The following is a 17,419-nucleotide window of genomic DNA, read 5'->3' as shown; positions in this document are numbered from 1 at the left end:
GAGTCTGTGCTGATCCTTAAACCCAGGTATGGCCCCCCAGCCCTGCGGCAGTACACACATCTCAAGACCTCTGACAGTGCAGACTGCAGCTGCACCAAGTTTTGAAACTGTTCGTATCTGTCCGGAGGAAACCATACTTTAAGTCTCAGAGATCGAGGCCGGTACCAGTGTAGTCACTGGACCTCTGAGTACCGCGCCCGATGTGATGTCACAGGACCGCTGAGTGCCACGGCAGATGCAAGTCTCCATCTCTCTGAAAGTGTAGCCGCAGGCTACAACAAGGGTGACGACCGTCTGGAATTTGCCACATGTGGGACTCATGTCTAAAGACCTCTGAGACTGGTGAAAAGGTATCAGAACACAGAACATCTGAATTTCTGAGGTGCTGGAACCAAGGTCCTTGGCCTGTGTTATCTGTCTCAGTAAGCAGTGATATACTAGTAATTAAATAAATAGGTGAAGATTTATAAAACAGTTGGGATAAGCCAGTGTAGAAGGTAAAATTCCAACATGGCCTATAACCAAAAAAAAAAAAAAAATGGACTTTGGCCTATTATAAATAAAATAACCATTAGCCTAGAGCTAAATTAAATTATATAGGCATAGGTGTGCCAACATTCACCTTTCTTTAGAAAGCTCGCTTTCAAAAAAGTGTAGTGAATTCTGGTGTACCCTGTTGTTTTCATCTGAGTTTTTGTTCTGTGTCTTAGCAGCACAAGGATGAAACCAGAATATTTAAATTAATAATATTAACTAATAATATATTAATTATTAATGCATGCCTGTGCACACCATTTAGAAACTGTTAGAATTCACTAACAGACTTATTTGGGTGCCAATTAAATTAGCTAAGGCATGTTAGATACTAGAGATCTAATGGTATTTTTGTGTGAATTTCAACATAGCACAACATATACATATTAGAATCTTTGTCAAACCATTGATAAGCCAGTCAATGCCATAAATGAACATAATTTCATCAGACTTTAACTCAACTAATAAGGGCCAGTATCATCTGTGCCTGTAAGGGAAATTATTTAAGGAAGAATCTACCAAACTACATATATATCAAATAAATAAATAAGGAGAAGAAGCAATTACTCCTAAGTTTACATAAAGTTGTCTTTTAACATTAAAATGTTGAAAGGGGTGTCATTTTTGGCAAGGACTGGCTTACTGGTCTCTCTTTATTCTACTTTTCCAGATTTTATCTCTGTATATTCCCTCCTTCCTTTTCATTTACTGTTCCTCCTTTCTCCCTTCTCCCCACCTGTCCGTCTTGTTCTGTTTCCCCCCTTCTCTGTCAGTTGTTGAATATTTAAGGAGCAGTAAACCTACCCTCCCAAAAGAGTGTCTGATTTTCTTTTTGTTTTTTCATCTTTTTATTTTTTTGTCAGTTATGGTTTAACCCCCAAATTATGCAGACAGTAACCCTACATAGATTTTCTCTTCTTTGCACAACTACAGGCAAAGAGTTTAACACCTCATGGTTAGGGGGATTTGTAGGTCCCTTCTGGGAAATGTTTTAGAAGTATGTGAAATTTTCTTAATATTTATGGTATTTCTGTTAATGTTAATGACAAGTTTCACATTAATTTTAAAATGTATCTCTCACAGACTTAAGGATGCTACAATCTCCAAACACTACTTCTCTTATATGTCTTAAATTATGGTTTTTGTGTTTTTCTTTATTTTTATACTGTATGTTTATTATCATTGCTCTCTATTTTTATACTATCATTGTCAATAATCGTCCACACAAAATGTATTGGGTTTTGTCTCCTTTCTTTTAATTTCCCCAAATCCAGTTTATCCAAAATTACAAAGGATATTACCATGAGATGGACAAAAAACATATTTACCACATAATGCAGTTGTCATGAAAACTCCCAACTACCTCATTCATATATACCATGTCTTACCAACCTTTTTCCCAATAATCCCACCAAGTGTGTTAAGGTTCAACCTCCGCACAGCCCCGTGGATGTCAACCTTAAGTACAGTTTCTCCAAGACTTTGCTTCGATAGATTAAATCGAGAGGACACCTCCTGGTACAAAGTTCCTACGTCACTGTCAGCTGTCTTGTGAGTTTTCCTGTACTTAAGAACACGGCGGGCCCCGACTGATGGAATGGACTTAGTGCAACAGGTCATCTGGGGCGCAAAAGTTCCCATCTTCACTCCAACATCTGATCCGCTCCCTACCATACTCACCTCAACCCACACAACCCTTGATATCAGCCTTCCCAGTTATTTCCACCATCAGCCCTACGACCCTGGACCTCCGGCACCAACCATTTGGGAAAGTGTCCATGACCCCTTGGGAGGACGTTCTGAAGTGTCCCCCATTAGGCCAGAGGGGGGAGCTGTAAGAGGGAAGTCAAACTGGGACTCAGAAAAGGCTGGCATTTGAATGACCCTGCCGACTCATCACTGGACTTCAAAGAACCCAGAGCCATGTGATAAAACAATCAGTTACAGACATCAGTTACTCGGATTTCCCCGGGATGAGCAGGCCATTGGGCCTCTGGAATGTTGCCCTCTGGACCCACCTAAGATAAGGGGAACTGGTCTCTTTGCCTATGGTTGTGGGGGTGTGTGTTGGGGGTCAATAAGACAATCACCAGGCCTCTGGAATGTTGCCATCTGGACACAACTAAGATAAGGGGAACTGATCTCTTTGTCTATGGTTGTGGGGGTATGTGTTGGGGGCCATTAAGGGTCATTAAGATCACCTGGCCTCTGGTAAGATGGTGGGGCAACTGCGCTTAACAGTACCACAGTGCCCTTATGTGAGCCCCTCTGCCATTACACTTTTTATTTCTTTTCTGGATCTGGACTTTAAACCATCTGTTTATCCTATTTACAAACCCAGGAAAACCGTACAAACCATACACATGTTTTCATTATATTATTGTATTATGCCTTATGTAATAATAACATGGATTGCATGTACAATGGTTAAACAAAAGGGTATTTTCATGACAACTGCACCATAATATTACATCCACTTGACATGTTTAGTATGGACGTATTCAGGGGAATTCAAGCAATTGAATGAAATATGTTTCATACCAAATAGAATTTAATAAAACATAGTTACAGAAACTCAGGAAAAACTAACACAATGGAATGTCCTCTCTGGTAATCATCTCCTTTTCCCCATTTCCCCACCAATTGTTTGAACAGCAGCCTCCAAAGGGTGGGGGCCGAAATTCGAGATTTATGATTCGGCCAGGTTAATTTATGGTAATGCCGCCACGATCAAACGCGGAATTCGGCATAAAAGGAAGGGAGACAGAGCAATCGGGGAAGATCGCAATCGACTTCCCGCACTGCGCATACTCTGTGTTCTGTGTGTAGATAGACATGGAAGATCGTAAACGAACACAAAACGTTGTGTGTGTAGATGCACAAGGAAGATCGCAATCGACTTCCCACACTGCGCAGAGTCTGTGATTTTGTGTGTAGCTAAACAGGCTGGGTAAGAACTCTTTACTCTGTATTTATGTTTTTAAACCTTATAATTGATTTTGAATTTGAAGATAACAACCTACCTGCCTGTTAAATAAATTCTTCTTATTTTTAACTTGCATGGTCTTCATGACTCTAATCCATTTTATCTTCTTTTCAGCTGAAATTCTGCTTAAATCAGGGGGCTCAGGGGGACAATTATGACTAGGACCTACTGATCAGGGGTCTAGTACAGCAAACGTCTTTAGTGGGGTTTTCAAGTTAGATAGGCGACCACGATCTGCCCGCTAAGGGATTGGTGGTATTGGTTCTGGTGTTTTTGGCATAAGAGGACCCATGGGCATTGTACGCCGGTTCTCCTCAAATTCGCCTTAAGGAGCCCGATAGATACGCATCGTCCTGGGCTCACAATTGAACGAGCTGCTTCTAATCAACTCTCCTCTTTTCTCTCCCTGAACAACCTCCTAGACCCCTACCAGTCTGGCTTCAGACCTGGCCACTCGACAGAGACCGCACTCCTCTCGGTCAATGAGTCGCTTCACGCCGCACAAGCAGCCTCCCATTCATCTGTCCTGATCCTCCTAGACCTTTCTGCTGCCTTTGACACCGTCAACCACCCCATCTTCCTGTCCTCCCTGGCAGCTATGGGGATCTGTGGCACAGCACTAGACTGGATTGAGTCCTACCTCTCCGGTCGCTCCTTCCAAGTCACCTGGGCTGGTGCAGTATCAGCACCTCGCCCCCTTGCCACAGGAGTTCCCCAGGGCTCTGTCCTTGGTCCCCTCCTATTCTCCCTGTACACCCAATCTCTTGGTCCTGTAATCTCTGCCCATGGGTTGTCCTATCATTGTTATGCCGATGTCACCCAACTCTTTCTCTCCTTCCCGCCCTCTGACACTCAGGTCTCTGCTCGCATCTCTGCTTGCCTGAGGGACATCCAGAGCTGGATGGATAACCACCATCTTAAGCTGAACCTAGGTAAGACGGAGATGATCTTCATCCCTGCTCCATCCTCTAACCTTCTCGACTTTTCTATTTCCCTAGGGGACACTGTGGTATCATCATCACCCACCGCAAAAAACCTTGGAGTGGTGATGGACAACAGACTGTCCCTCTCCCACAACATCACGGCGGTGAGTCGAACGTGCAGGTTCTTCCTGTACAACATCCGGAGAATCCACCCCTTCCTCACCACCTACGCAACCCAGCTCCTGGTTCAAGATGGTCCTGTCCCGCCTGGACTACTGCAACTCGCTACTGGCTGGTCTGCCAGCATCCGCCATCAGACCCCTGCAGCTCATCCAGAATGCTGCAGCGCGTCTGGTCTACAACCTCCCCAGACATTCCCATGTCACCCCCCTGCTCACTGACCTCCACTGGCTGCCTGTTATGGCTCGCATCAAATTTAAGACCTTGGTGCTTGCATACCAGGCAGCTAAGGGGTCAGCACCAGGGTACATTCAGAGGATCATCAGACCCTACACACCAGCCATACCTCTCCGTTCTGCCACCTCTGGACGCTTGGCACCTCCCCCTCTTCGCGTCTGTACTTCCCGCTCCCGTCTGCTGTCTGTCCTGGCCCCTCGCTGGTGGAATGACCTCCCTGTGACGGTCAGAACAGCAGAGAATCTCACCACCTTCAAACGCAGACTGAAGACTCATCTCTTCAGGCTGCACCTCTCCCCACCCCTCCCTAGCCTATAGTTCAGCTCACTGTACCTAGTTAGGATAATATGATTATGTTAGTGTATCTGGCAGGATTGTTTTTGTCTGATTAGGTGTGATTAGATGTGATTCCAGTGCTAGTTTGTACTTGGTAGGATTCTTGCTTGCTGAACAAGCTTACTCTACAGGGTTGGAGTCCTGATCGATGTGGTCACTTCTGGCACTACGATCCTTACTTCACTCTAGTGTTTCTTTTGCACCTCTACATCATGAACCTATGCACTTGTTGTACGTCGCTCTGGATAAGAGCGTCTGCTAAATGCCTATAATGTAATGTAATGTAATAACTATCGATGCACTATCCATGTAAGGAAGGCATGTATTATGGTGGTCAGCCTCCTACCCTCTGGATTCTTCACCGAACTGAGATTTAACAATAGTGCTAAACCCGGGAGCATATATTGAGGAATGATGGCACAAGATAGAGTCGAGTGTAACCACTCCCAAGTTCCACGTATAGTTAAACCCAAATTTTAAATTATCATTTAATATGGAGTCAGATTATCACGAGGGTAAAACCTAGTAACTGTTACGCTTTCTTGCTGTGGTCATGGATATATTTGATGTGTTGTTCTGCGCATTTGTGAATATTCTGGTGCTCCCATTGGAATATTGACAGTCCGGCGACAGATCAGATATATCTCTGATGACAGCATAGCCCCGTTTGCGAACGGAGAGTAACCAGAATGCTACTGATCCGTTTCAGGCCAGTTTTAAGCGGGATATGAAGCAACGCCTTCATATCTAACCCGTGGCAACGGAACCAGTGCATTCTTAATTATAATTGTGCCCTGTTCTTACGAACAGAGGAAAAATACCTAACATCTCGGTTTTGAATCACACCAGCCAAGGGAAAACACGCGGTGCGTTCCCCTCCAGCTACAAACCCTCATTGGTCTAGCTGTGAGGTGTTTACAATACCGTTCGATAAGAAAACTCATCTTGCTCATGGCCACATCATTTACTTCGCAGTATAGTCTGTGATATAGTCATGATCATGTCAAACTTCACCTACATGCCCATTCATACCCGTATATCAAAGCGTATAAGCGTATCAAAATGTCTTATAAACCTTACAAACACTAAAAGTGCATCACCACAAAATAGCAGAAAATGAAGCAGGGCAGAAGGGTACACAAGTTGCGACCTACGGAGTTCTAATTCTATGAGCTTGCTGATAATTTTGTCAATCAAGGCTCGTTGGATGGCCATCAAATCCGTGAGTAAAATGTGTCCCAAGTTTTTGTCAACATCGTCAGATATTTATAAAACAGCAATAAAATCAGGCAACCACACTGTGAACTATATTCCTGAGGACCCCCTTTCCATCCCTCCACATCTGCTAAATGCAGCAATGTCAAACAAGCTCCTGTAAGTTTGCTATTTTTTCAATAATTTTTACATATTTATTGATGCTACTGTCACAACCATGACGTGTCAACACTGTCTCTTTTGTATAGAAAGAATTTATTTTAAATTATGACATAAATTTATGCATTTTAAGTAGAGGCCAGAGGCAGCTAGCAACAGAGGGAAAACAAGATGGCTCCTGTATACAACTCATGCATGTCTTGTAAAAAAGTATGTTTTTGTCACCACCGTCAGACTTCAACATCGTCAGGTTTTCTGTCTGACGGTGGTGACACATAGTTTTAAATTAACAAAAACACCCAAATCCTCAATGGAGGCTTGAATATAATTTATGATCACAATATATAGTAATATGGCTTGTAATGTTTCATTAACCTCTTTATTTATAATATACATCATTTCCCTTTATTTATTCCATACACAGGCCTACAATATTTCCTTACTCTATGTATATGGGGGCGACATAGCTCAGGAGGTAAGAGCGGTTGTCTGGCAGGCGGAGGGTTGTCAGTTCGATCCCCCACCCTGCGCGTGTCGAAGTGTCCCTGAGCAAGACACCTAACCCCTAATTGCTCCCAACGAGTTGATTGGTAGCTTGCATGGCAGCCTTTCACCATTGGTGTGTGAATGGGTGAATGAGAGGCATCAATTTGTAAAGTGTTTTGGATAAAAGTGCTATATAAATGCACTCCATTTACCATTTATCCCCAATGACTAAAACCATAAATGAATTTAGTTGCACCGTTTCATAATCATTTTATAAATTTTCACCAAATTAAACATAATTAAATTCATAGTAATTTTGCACAATTTCATAGTAATTCCATTAAAGTCTGACTTTCCTTTTATGTATTTTAGGAATTTATGGCTAAGCAGCAGCTATCAGTGGAGCAGCGAAGGAGAAGAAACAGGGAATACCAAAAAAAGCGGAGAGAGAAAATATATAGTGAGCCAGAGTTAAAGGAGGAATACCTGAGAAAGGAAAAGCAAAGATGGAAGAAGAGAGTGGAGGATGGGAAGCTAAAAACTATCAGTGATTTGAATAAAAGGGAAAAGAGGAGTAAGAGAAAGGCGTGGAAACGTAGACAGCAGGAGTCAAAAGAGAGTAAGAGAAAGGGCCCAGAACGCCTAGAAACTCCCCCAGATAGTCCATTGGATCAGACTATACAGGAGCCAGCTCACAGTAGGCAGTCTATAGCAGGGGAAAGGGAAAGAAAGAAAACAAGACCAGGTCAAAACCTAGTATATGGCTGGACCTGACACAGTGGTTCTCAACCTCGGGCCTTGGGGCCCACTGTGTACCCTGGTTTTCGTTCCAACCACAATTGCAATCCCGGAATTGTAACAAGCTATTATTTTTCCTTAATTGGGTGCTTCTCATGTCAGAGGGATTATTTGCTCACTTAAGCCACCTTGTGTCAGAAATAGCTATGCATGCCATAAAGAATAAAAGTCCCATATTCACATTGTGCTATATTACGATTATGTAAAGAGGTTAAAAAAACTTTTTAACTAATCAAAATAGGTTCCTTATTGGGGAAAGTGTGAACACCTGGCCACTAAATCTAATCATTTGATAGATAACGAAGAATTCAAAAACAAAGAAAATGATAACGAGTCAACCCTGTATTGTGCTAATTAGTTTAAGGGACATATCATGCACTTAAAGCACTTAAACACGTGTTCAGCAACCTAATTAGGAGCATATTCCCCTTGTTAATTTGATCTGTTAAAAATGTTACTTCTTTTTAGTGATTGTTTGCAAACACTTAAAAAGCAGCACAATAACACAATGGTATTTTATTCTTCATGCCATGCATAGCTATTTCTGACATAATGTGGCTTAAGAGAGTAAATAATTCCTCTTAACATGAAAAACAACTAATTAAGAAAAATGAACAGCTTGTTAAAATTCTGAGATTGCAATTGTGCTTGGAACAAAAACCAGCATATACAGTGGGCCCCCAGGACCGAGGCTGAGAACCACTGACCTAACACACTTCATCCGGCCGACCAATGGTGTAACTTCATAACTTGGCCGACCAGTGGTGTAATTTCATAACTCAGTCACAATCACTCAGTCACTCAGTCACAGACATTCCCGTTTATAGGGCTAGCCCCGCTGTTGTGGTCCAGCCAAAAAACACAAGAATCACCAAGAAAAAAAAACAGAGCAGGTGCTACAGGGAAGCAAACTCAAAAACCCCTCCATCAAGAAAACCCTGCTCTTCCACAACTCTCTCATTAAAGAATTTAATCAAAACAAAAATGATTTACAGTCGCCCCGCAAGTCGGCTCAAAAATCAAAGAACTTGACTTTGTCAGGCACGGTTCTAGAAATATCGCCTAATACACCAGACAAAGCAGTTTGGGCTGACATAGCCTACAACACACTGTAAAAGAGAAGAACTACTGACAAAAAACACATTTACATAAAAAAAATAACCCAGATGGTTCAGGATTTCTACCATAATGCTGCACGAATGACGACTGACAAACAGGACACGATAACACAGAAGAAAATAAAGCATTTGTTGTACCAAATTGCTAAATATAGTTGTTAAGTAAGGAAGCATTGACTTGAGTGGTGAAAAGTTTGGAATTTTTTGTTGTAATTAGGCCACTGCCACCACCGTCAGATCTGTGTCACTCCCGTCAGGTCTCAGTCACCACTGTCAGATGGAACTTTCTTTGTTTTAAATGAATATGCTTACAATCTGCTCCTCCAGTGCAGTTGGTTTATTAAAGTAATCGTCTCTTCAAAATTAAAAATGTGTTTTTTTATGTCCAAAATTGTTCTTTTGTATATTTAATGCTAATGATAAAAGTTGCATGATGTAAGAGTTTTTAAAGGAGTACACGTGAAATAGTATAAAAAATGAACAAAGGTGAATATTCAACATTTAACAGCATATACGTGTACCTATGATGTAGACACAACAATTTAAAAGTTCTAAATGTATATAAGACTAAATAAATAGGAATAATTAGCTTTTTATTGTGTCTGACTGTGTTGACAAATACTAAGTAATGACAGGAAAACATATTTTATGAAAAAATTCAGGAGGTTGTAACGAAATATTGCTTGATTGCAGAGACCTTGTTCTATAAACAGTAAACATAAACATATAAGTTTAGATTTCTTAACATTTAAAAAATTTTCTTTTCAAAATTAAAACCTGTTTTATCCAAATTCTCAAGAATCAGTGATATGTATTTTACATGCAGTATTTATTGTAAGTAACAAATATACAATAACTTGTACATTTAGTAAAATGAAGTTGACAAGCAAGAATTAACATATATTTTCTGGAGGAATATGCTTCCTGTAGGTATTCACCAGCAGTTTTGTACATTCATTTAAATGTGTTGCATGAGGCAGTTACAGGTATTTGACACTTTGATGTGACACAAAGTCTTCAAACAACTGAAGAAACATTAAATTCTGTACATTCTCACCCCATTTCAACAGACAGAATTCATAAACAACTTCACATGTCCACACAATAAAGCCCCAAACTAAGGGGATTTTGCGTTTTCTCCTTCTTCTTCTTCTTCTTCTCATTCTTATTTTTCCTGCTGCCTATCCCACAAACAAAATGTCTCCCCATTGGACATTTTACCGACACCAGCCAACTCTTCACCTACACGACCCAATCAAAAACTTGCATATAGTCTGCCTGTGGCCTAGTGGGCATAGTTTAGTCTTGGGAACATGGGGTCCTAGGTTCAAGCCCAGCTAGGAACACATTTCTTTAACCTGCTTTTACCCTCACTAATAATTGTCTACTACCTCACTACTGGGGCGACATAGCTCAGGAGGTAAGACCGATTGTCTGGTAGTCGAAGGATTGCTGGTTCAAACCCCGCCCTGGGCGTGTCGAAGTATCCTTGAGCAAGACACCTAATCCCTAACTGCTCTGGCGAATGAGAGGCATCAATTGTAAAGCACTTTGGATAAAAGCGCTATATAAATGCAGTCTATTTACCATTCTCAATTATTGCTTTTGCGCCATATCTACCCACCATTCACCGAACGTATACACTGCGTTATGACGTACCGTCTGCACGTTCAGTTATTAACCGGCTACAATACTGCAAAGCCATATGGATTCAATGGGAGCTCTTCTGTGCTTACTGGCCTGTGTTCTTCTTTAAAACCAGGGACAGGTTTGCTAATGATATTTTACGCATTGCATAGCTATGTCATGGTGCTGCACTAGCAAAGTCACAGACTGGTAAACCTCTGGTTTAAGGATTGAATCCCGCCTCCCCCTCAGGCAGATAATTTCCTCTTTTACACTAACGTTTTCTTACGCTTATATTTGCTTTACCAAAACTCACTCATGGCCACCCATATGCATTTCATGACAGCAAATGTATTCCTTTTATTAAAAAGTTACACCAGTTCACCACTGTGCCATTTCTACTAACTATATTTCTTCACTTGGCTACCGTACAAAACCTTCTTATGGGCAAACGCCACGTTTCTACATTCATGTTACCTCGCCCTGTTCTCTATCTAGCCACATGCAAACAATTACTACGTATGTATGTTCTGCAACTCCCCATTAAAACATTACATTTAAAATCATAACTCACTCATAATTATAACTACTAGTACTGAACATGAGAAAAGCACATAATTGCAATAGATTTCACATGTTATTTAACCCTCCACTTTTACAACAAATTTTTCATACAGACTGTTATGAGGACGGAGTGTAGCACAGTGGGTAAGGAACTGGGCTTGTATCCCAAAGGTCGCAGGTTTGATTCCCGGGTAAGGACACTGCCGTTGTACCCTTGAGCAAGGTACTTAACCGTAATTGCTTCAGTATACATCCAGCTGTATAAATGGATACAATGTAAAAGTTGTGTAAGTCGCTCTGGATAAGAGCGTCTGCTAAATGCCTGTAATGTAATGTTATATATACCGTTCGATAAGGAAACTAAGCTCGCTCATGGTCACTTCATTTACTTTGCACTATAGTCTGTGATCATGTCATCCTTCACCTACATGCCCATTCTGCTAAAAACATATTGTTTCAACTACGCAATTTCATCATTTCTCCTAATTTATCTCACACTGTTGTTATTTTCTCAAAGCCTGCTGGGACATAAGCGTCTGCTCCTATTCTCCACTATCAAATTTTCCGGTACTAGCTTAGCAAAACAGTGAAGAGGATTCCTACCTGCAGATAAGCCTATCAAAACGCCTTCTAAACCTTACAAACACTAAAAGTGCATCTCCACGAAATGATAGCCAACGGAGCAGGACAGAAGGGTACACAAGTTGTGACCTAGGGAGCTATAATTCTACGGGCTTGCTGATTCTTTTGTCAAGCAAGGCTCGTTGGATGACCTTCAAATCCGTCAGTACACACACTGGCCATATTTCACCTGCGTTTTTGATGCGTTTACACTTACGCCACCGCACTCTTTGTCACAGCCACTGTTTTACATAGCAAACCGAAACTGCTAAACGGTACACGCTCATCAGACTGTACAAATTTACACAAGGATAGCCATAATCCACAACCGTTTCTTACAGGGTCACTTGGCATTTCTCACTCTCATAATAAAACGCTTTGCAAAAAGAAATGATATCTCATAAAAAACACGTTTTCAACGTACAAAAATGCCAAGTTACTCACACATACAAGACATACACCGGCTATAACTCATTCATTCAGACTGCCAAAATCCAGGCCTGCCATTAAAAGTATTGATATCAAAATGACGCCAAGTTACGGTACGGTACTACGGTATCTTGCCTCGCCAAAATTAAATAAGATATATTCCAAAGCAATGCTACCCAATATTTCCTCAATTTTTTCAAGTCACTTGGCCCTGTGTTTTGTAATCTTACCATTTTACAATGTCATGCAAACTTTGTGTCAGATCAAAACGTCAAATATTTCGAATTGCCTCATGGAACACATTGAAATTCATGTATAAAACTGCTGGTGAGTAACTACAGGAAGCACATTTCTCCAGAAAGCATATGTTTATACTTGCTTCTGAACTGAATTTGAGTAAATGTACAAGTTATTGTATATTTGCTACGTACAATTAATACTGCATGTAAATGACTCACACTTTGAGTGACCATATTCTCTTCAGATGCTAAGAAGGAAAAACACAGGGCCAAGTTACTTTAAATAATTTAGGAAACATTAGCAATAGGCAACATAGCCAATATTGTGTATTTTAACTTGGCCTAATTTTGGTGTCAATACTTTCAATGGCAGGCCTAAATGTTGCAAGTCTTATTAACTTAAAGTGCTTTGTCTGTGTGAGTAACTTGAAACTATAACAGGCTGGCACCATCAGAAACCGAACAGAAATCTGCTTGAAAAAGCACTGTATGTACTCAGTGGTTTGACCGCGAAGATGTCGAGAAACTCACAGAGCAGGTCACGGAGCTTTTGTTTCTGATCGGTGTCGAGGCCCTCGCTGCTACGCTGCCAAAGGTCCCGTACGGCTAGCACAGTCTCGGCCGAGGGGGAGGCCAGTGGCGGCACTGGGCTTCGGTCGCCTCTAGCAGCAGGTGTGGTCAGTGGTGGTGGCGTGGGTGCTGATGCTGGGGGACTGCTCTGGGGAACCAGGGGGGCTGTGGTGTCACGTCGGTTCTGCTGAGGAGGTCGCCTGGCAGTTTTCTTCTCACGGCCTTACTGGAGTGCTACGCTCGTCTTCCCCAGGTGGATGGTGGAACCGAGGATGTCGAGCCATGCCCCCAACTGGCAAGCAGGTCCAGCCCGATGATGCAGGCGTCCTGGATGTTAGCCAGCCAGAAGTCGTGGTTGCTGTCCTTGCCACCCACCCTGACTCGCAGTGGCTTCCATCCTATCATCTCAGTTCGTTCTCCGGTCACCGCCCTCAGGCCTGTCGTGTAGGGGGTCCAGCCAGGTGGGAGCATGCCCGTGGTGTCGGGGAGTACGCCAGGCCGGATGATGGAGATGGACTAGGGCTCAGCAGGGGTGCCCGTCGAGCTGGCAGTCAAGGTAGAGCCCTTTCGTTCGACCCAGCTGGCCGACTCGGAACTGCTTTGGTTTGAGGAGGGGATAGTTCTTGGGTGGCAGTCTCCTCACTGTGTCGCCCCGGTCTCGTTTCCCGCCGGCTGTGCTAGGCTATGCTTGGGGGCTCATCACTGTGCAGTTGCGGGCTATGTGGCCTGGTTCCCCACAGTGATATCAGGTTCCATTGCGGCGCAGGGGTCGTCGTCTAGCCGCTGGTGGCGTCACTGGTCGGGCCTGGCATTCCGTGGCTTCGGCCTGCCGTACCTGGGGTCGACCGGCGTTGCCGACCTCACCTAGCTCTGGGTTGGGTAGCCTAGAGACGCTAGCTCCATCGGGCAAGTCCAGGAAGGCAACGCTCGGTTCCCGGAGAGCCCGACTTCGGCTTTGCGTCTCTTCGTCGCGCAGACGGTCAAGGAAGGCAGTGACGGCTTGCTGCTCGGGTCCCGACTTATATCCCAGGTCTTACGCCGCGTCTCGATGACAAAGTCTTAAAACTCGTCAATCAGCTTGGATCCCACTTCTGACACCAGTGTAGCGAGATGGGGCTCCATCAGGAAGCTGAGACTGAGGCAGTTCAAAACTCAATGTAACAAACCAGGAATAAGCCAGGAAGTAAGATAAATCAGATTCACACTTTCCATAGCGAACAGCGGGGTAGTCCCACTGTACGGCACCGCTGGTTCACTCAGGGTAACACATATAAAACTAGACTAACAGCAACAAACACAAGTTAACACAAGAACACATATTTACACACAATAACTTCACTATTTACACGTATTTAACAATTTACAGTCCCGTACAAACTATTTACAAAAGTATGCACGCCGTGCATTCTGGGAGCTGCCGGCGCAGCCTGCCGGAACAGCCCCCGGACGTCACAATATTTACATCCCATCAGGTGTTTAGATAGCCTACCCTCTGTGTTCGGTCTTTGCTTGTGGAGTTTGCATGTGAAATGATAAAAACGGTTCCCACAAGGATTCTACAGTTGCAACAGCAATTCTTTTACAGTTTTTCTCAATTGTTTAAACACGTTTTCTGAAACTATAGCTCAGTTTCTCAAAACTCTACACACAAAGCACAGCAACAGTTAACCTTTTGCCAAAACAAATCTCTTGCAAAATGCATTCATGCATTCAAAACCATGTTCTCTCTTCTCAAAACTGACTTTTTCCATCAAAATTATTCACACAGGCCTCATATGAATAGGTCTTATTGAGCATTGATTTCACACTGGTGCGATAAATTTAAAAACACAACCATCAAAATACTGTATATATGTTTCGGCCTCATGAGGTCATGTTACATATTCAAGTGTATAAAATTCTGTAAAAATTGCTTATTTTTTATCCTTTTTTGAAGTTTTAGTTTTCTTTTCGAGGGGTCCCAAAATAGGCTGCAATTTTACAGTAAATATAAAGACTGTTGCCATGATACAATACAGTAAATATATCATCATATAAATAGTGCATTTGCTAGGTAAACCTAATTCTAATTCAGTACAGTACAGCAAAGTGTGTGAACTGTTATCACTTTGAGTGTTGTTATTGTGTATGATACAATGCACATTTACTGTATTGTCCTGCCAATGAGGTCCAGTTGGGCTGCACTCACAACCCAGGTTCCATCAAGAGTCATACTGAACATTGTTAGAAGTGTTTTTTCATTTTCCTTATCAGTGCAATTATGAGTTTTGCCAAAATAGATAACATTTGTGTCTTCTCAAAACTAGAACATGCTTAGACTGTGTCAGTCTGGATGGATGTAATGATCTGTTATCATATATGAAATCAATGAACAAATTCAAAAAGGTAACAAAGCAAATCTTTATTTGTTACTGTAAAATAAATCTTTGCTCAGCAGACTGCGAAAATAAAAATCATAGTTTGTAGCCCTGCTGTAAAAAAAACAAAAAACAAATACGTAATCAACCAAAGTTGCACATATTTCATTTGAAATATTAGCTCGTCTCCCTCTTCTTTGTCCACCTCGTTCACCTCGTACACGTACACCACCTCCTCTACCTCTCTGTGCTGCGTGTTGCTCCATTGTTTTCCAACACAATAGAGGTCATCTGAGGTCTCTTTTATGCTCCGACAGATAATTGGAAAGTTTAGCCAATTGAGTTTGAGAAGGTGTGGCATGAGTGATACCAATTGGTCTCTTTCCAAAATGTTTTTTTTTTTTTTGCATTAAAGTGACACACACACACCATCATATGAATAGATCTTTCTACCAATCAACAACACACTGATGTGCTCAACACAAAACACGACTATGAATATCTTATCAGTAGGTGTATCCTTTTTGCATTTTCAGTGTTACACTGTAGCCGATTGTAAAAGATTGTTACAGTAATGTACATCTACTCAAATATATATAAATAAACACACACAAATGCAATACAGTAACAAAAACATTTTTCTTTTTTTCCAAAATGCAGTATTTTGGAACATAAAATACTGCATGTATTTTTCTACATGTATATAAACTTTACATACCCAACAAGAGAAAACCAGGAAAAACATTCAGTAAGATAAACGGTTTTTTGTAAAAAAAAATAATAATAATAAGTGGCTCATTTTTTCAAAACTCTAAATACAAAAAGACAAAAACAAATGTAGGAAAAAAAGAAATTAGGCTGCATCCTGCCTCCTATTTTGGTCTGACCACAGCACCTCATCTACAAGCGATGTTCTCCCCGGCTAAACAGCGGGGAAAGAATCTTCCGGAGTGACGGATCCAGTCGCCCAAAGCCCCCACATCAACTTCACCACATGCATCCTCCATTGCCTGGAGAAGAGGCATGCGTGCAAGGGGATGGCGGTCATACACCTTCCATTGCCATGCCGAAAAAAAAGTCTTCAATTGGGTTTAGGAATAGGGAATATGGTGGGATGTATCGAACAATACATTGTGGGTGGTCGATGAACCAGTTGCGGACCAGAGCAGCCCGGTGGAAACTCATGTTGTCCCAGATGGCAACATACCTGGCCTGCTCTGGTCCACCCCTCTGCTCGGCTGGAATGAGGATGCCATGTAGTATGTCCAGGAATGTGATGAGACGGGCGGTGTTGTAGGGACATGGTGATGGAGGACGCCTTGTTGTCTAACGGCTGCGCACATGGTGATTTTCCCTCCACGCTGTCCAGGGACATTCACAATGGCACGGTGGCCAATAATGTTCCCTCCCTGTCCCCTTCTTTTGGCTAGATTAAAGCCAGCCTCATCAATAAAAATATGAACGTGCTGAATTGCAGTGGCATCCAGCTCCAAGACTCTCTGAAACAGACAAGACAATGAGAAATAGACCTAGAGCAGTCAATATGGTGAAGCACAAAACACTGGATTACAGTACTGTAATGTGTCTATACAGTGCTGATATGATAGTAAATTCACAGTATAGTACAAATGGCTGTAGACCTGTTTCATCCAGATTTGGTTGCGCTGTAACACACGGTCCAATGTAGACAAGCCCACCTGGTGAATGTTATTGGATATTGTGTTGTCTGCAATTATGTGGTTCTGGATTTCTCGTAGTCTAATGGTATTGTTTGCCAACACCATGTTCACAGTAGCGGTCTCCTGTTCTGGTGTGGACAGCCGGTGTCTCCCACCATTGCCTGGTCGTCTCTCAGTTCTGCAGAAGATCCAAAAATATATGACTGGTTGCAGTAAGCTAAAATAATTTCTTTTTTTCCCATATGAAATGACATTACTGTAACATTGGCCAACAATCACTGAGTAACAGGCCTACTGATATGTCGGACTTGTAAGAGGGAAGTCAAACTGGGACCCAGAAAAGGCTGGCATTTGAATGACCC

The sequence above is a fragment of the Anguilla anguilla genome, chromosome 4 (assembly GCF_013347855.1).
Source record: "Anguilla anguilla isolate fAngAng1 chromosome 4, fAngAng1.pri, whole genome shotgun sequence".
Lineage (NCBI taxonomy): Eukaryota > Metazoa > Chordata > Actinopteri > Anguilliformes > Anguillidae > Anguilla > Anguilla anguilla.
The sequence above is the reverse complement of the archived record's forward strand: the minus strand, read 5'-3'. Positions refer to the sequence as shown.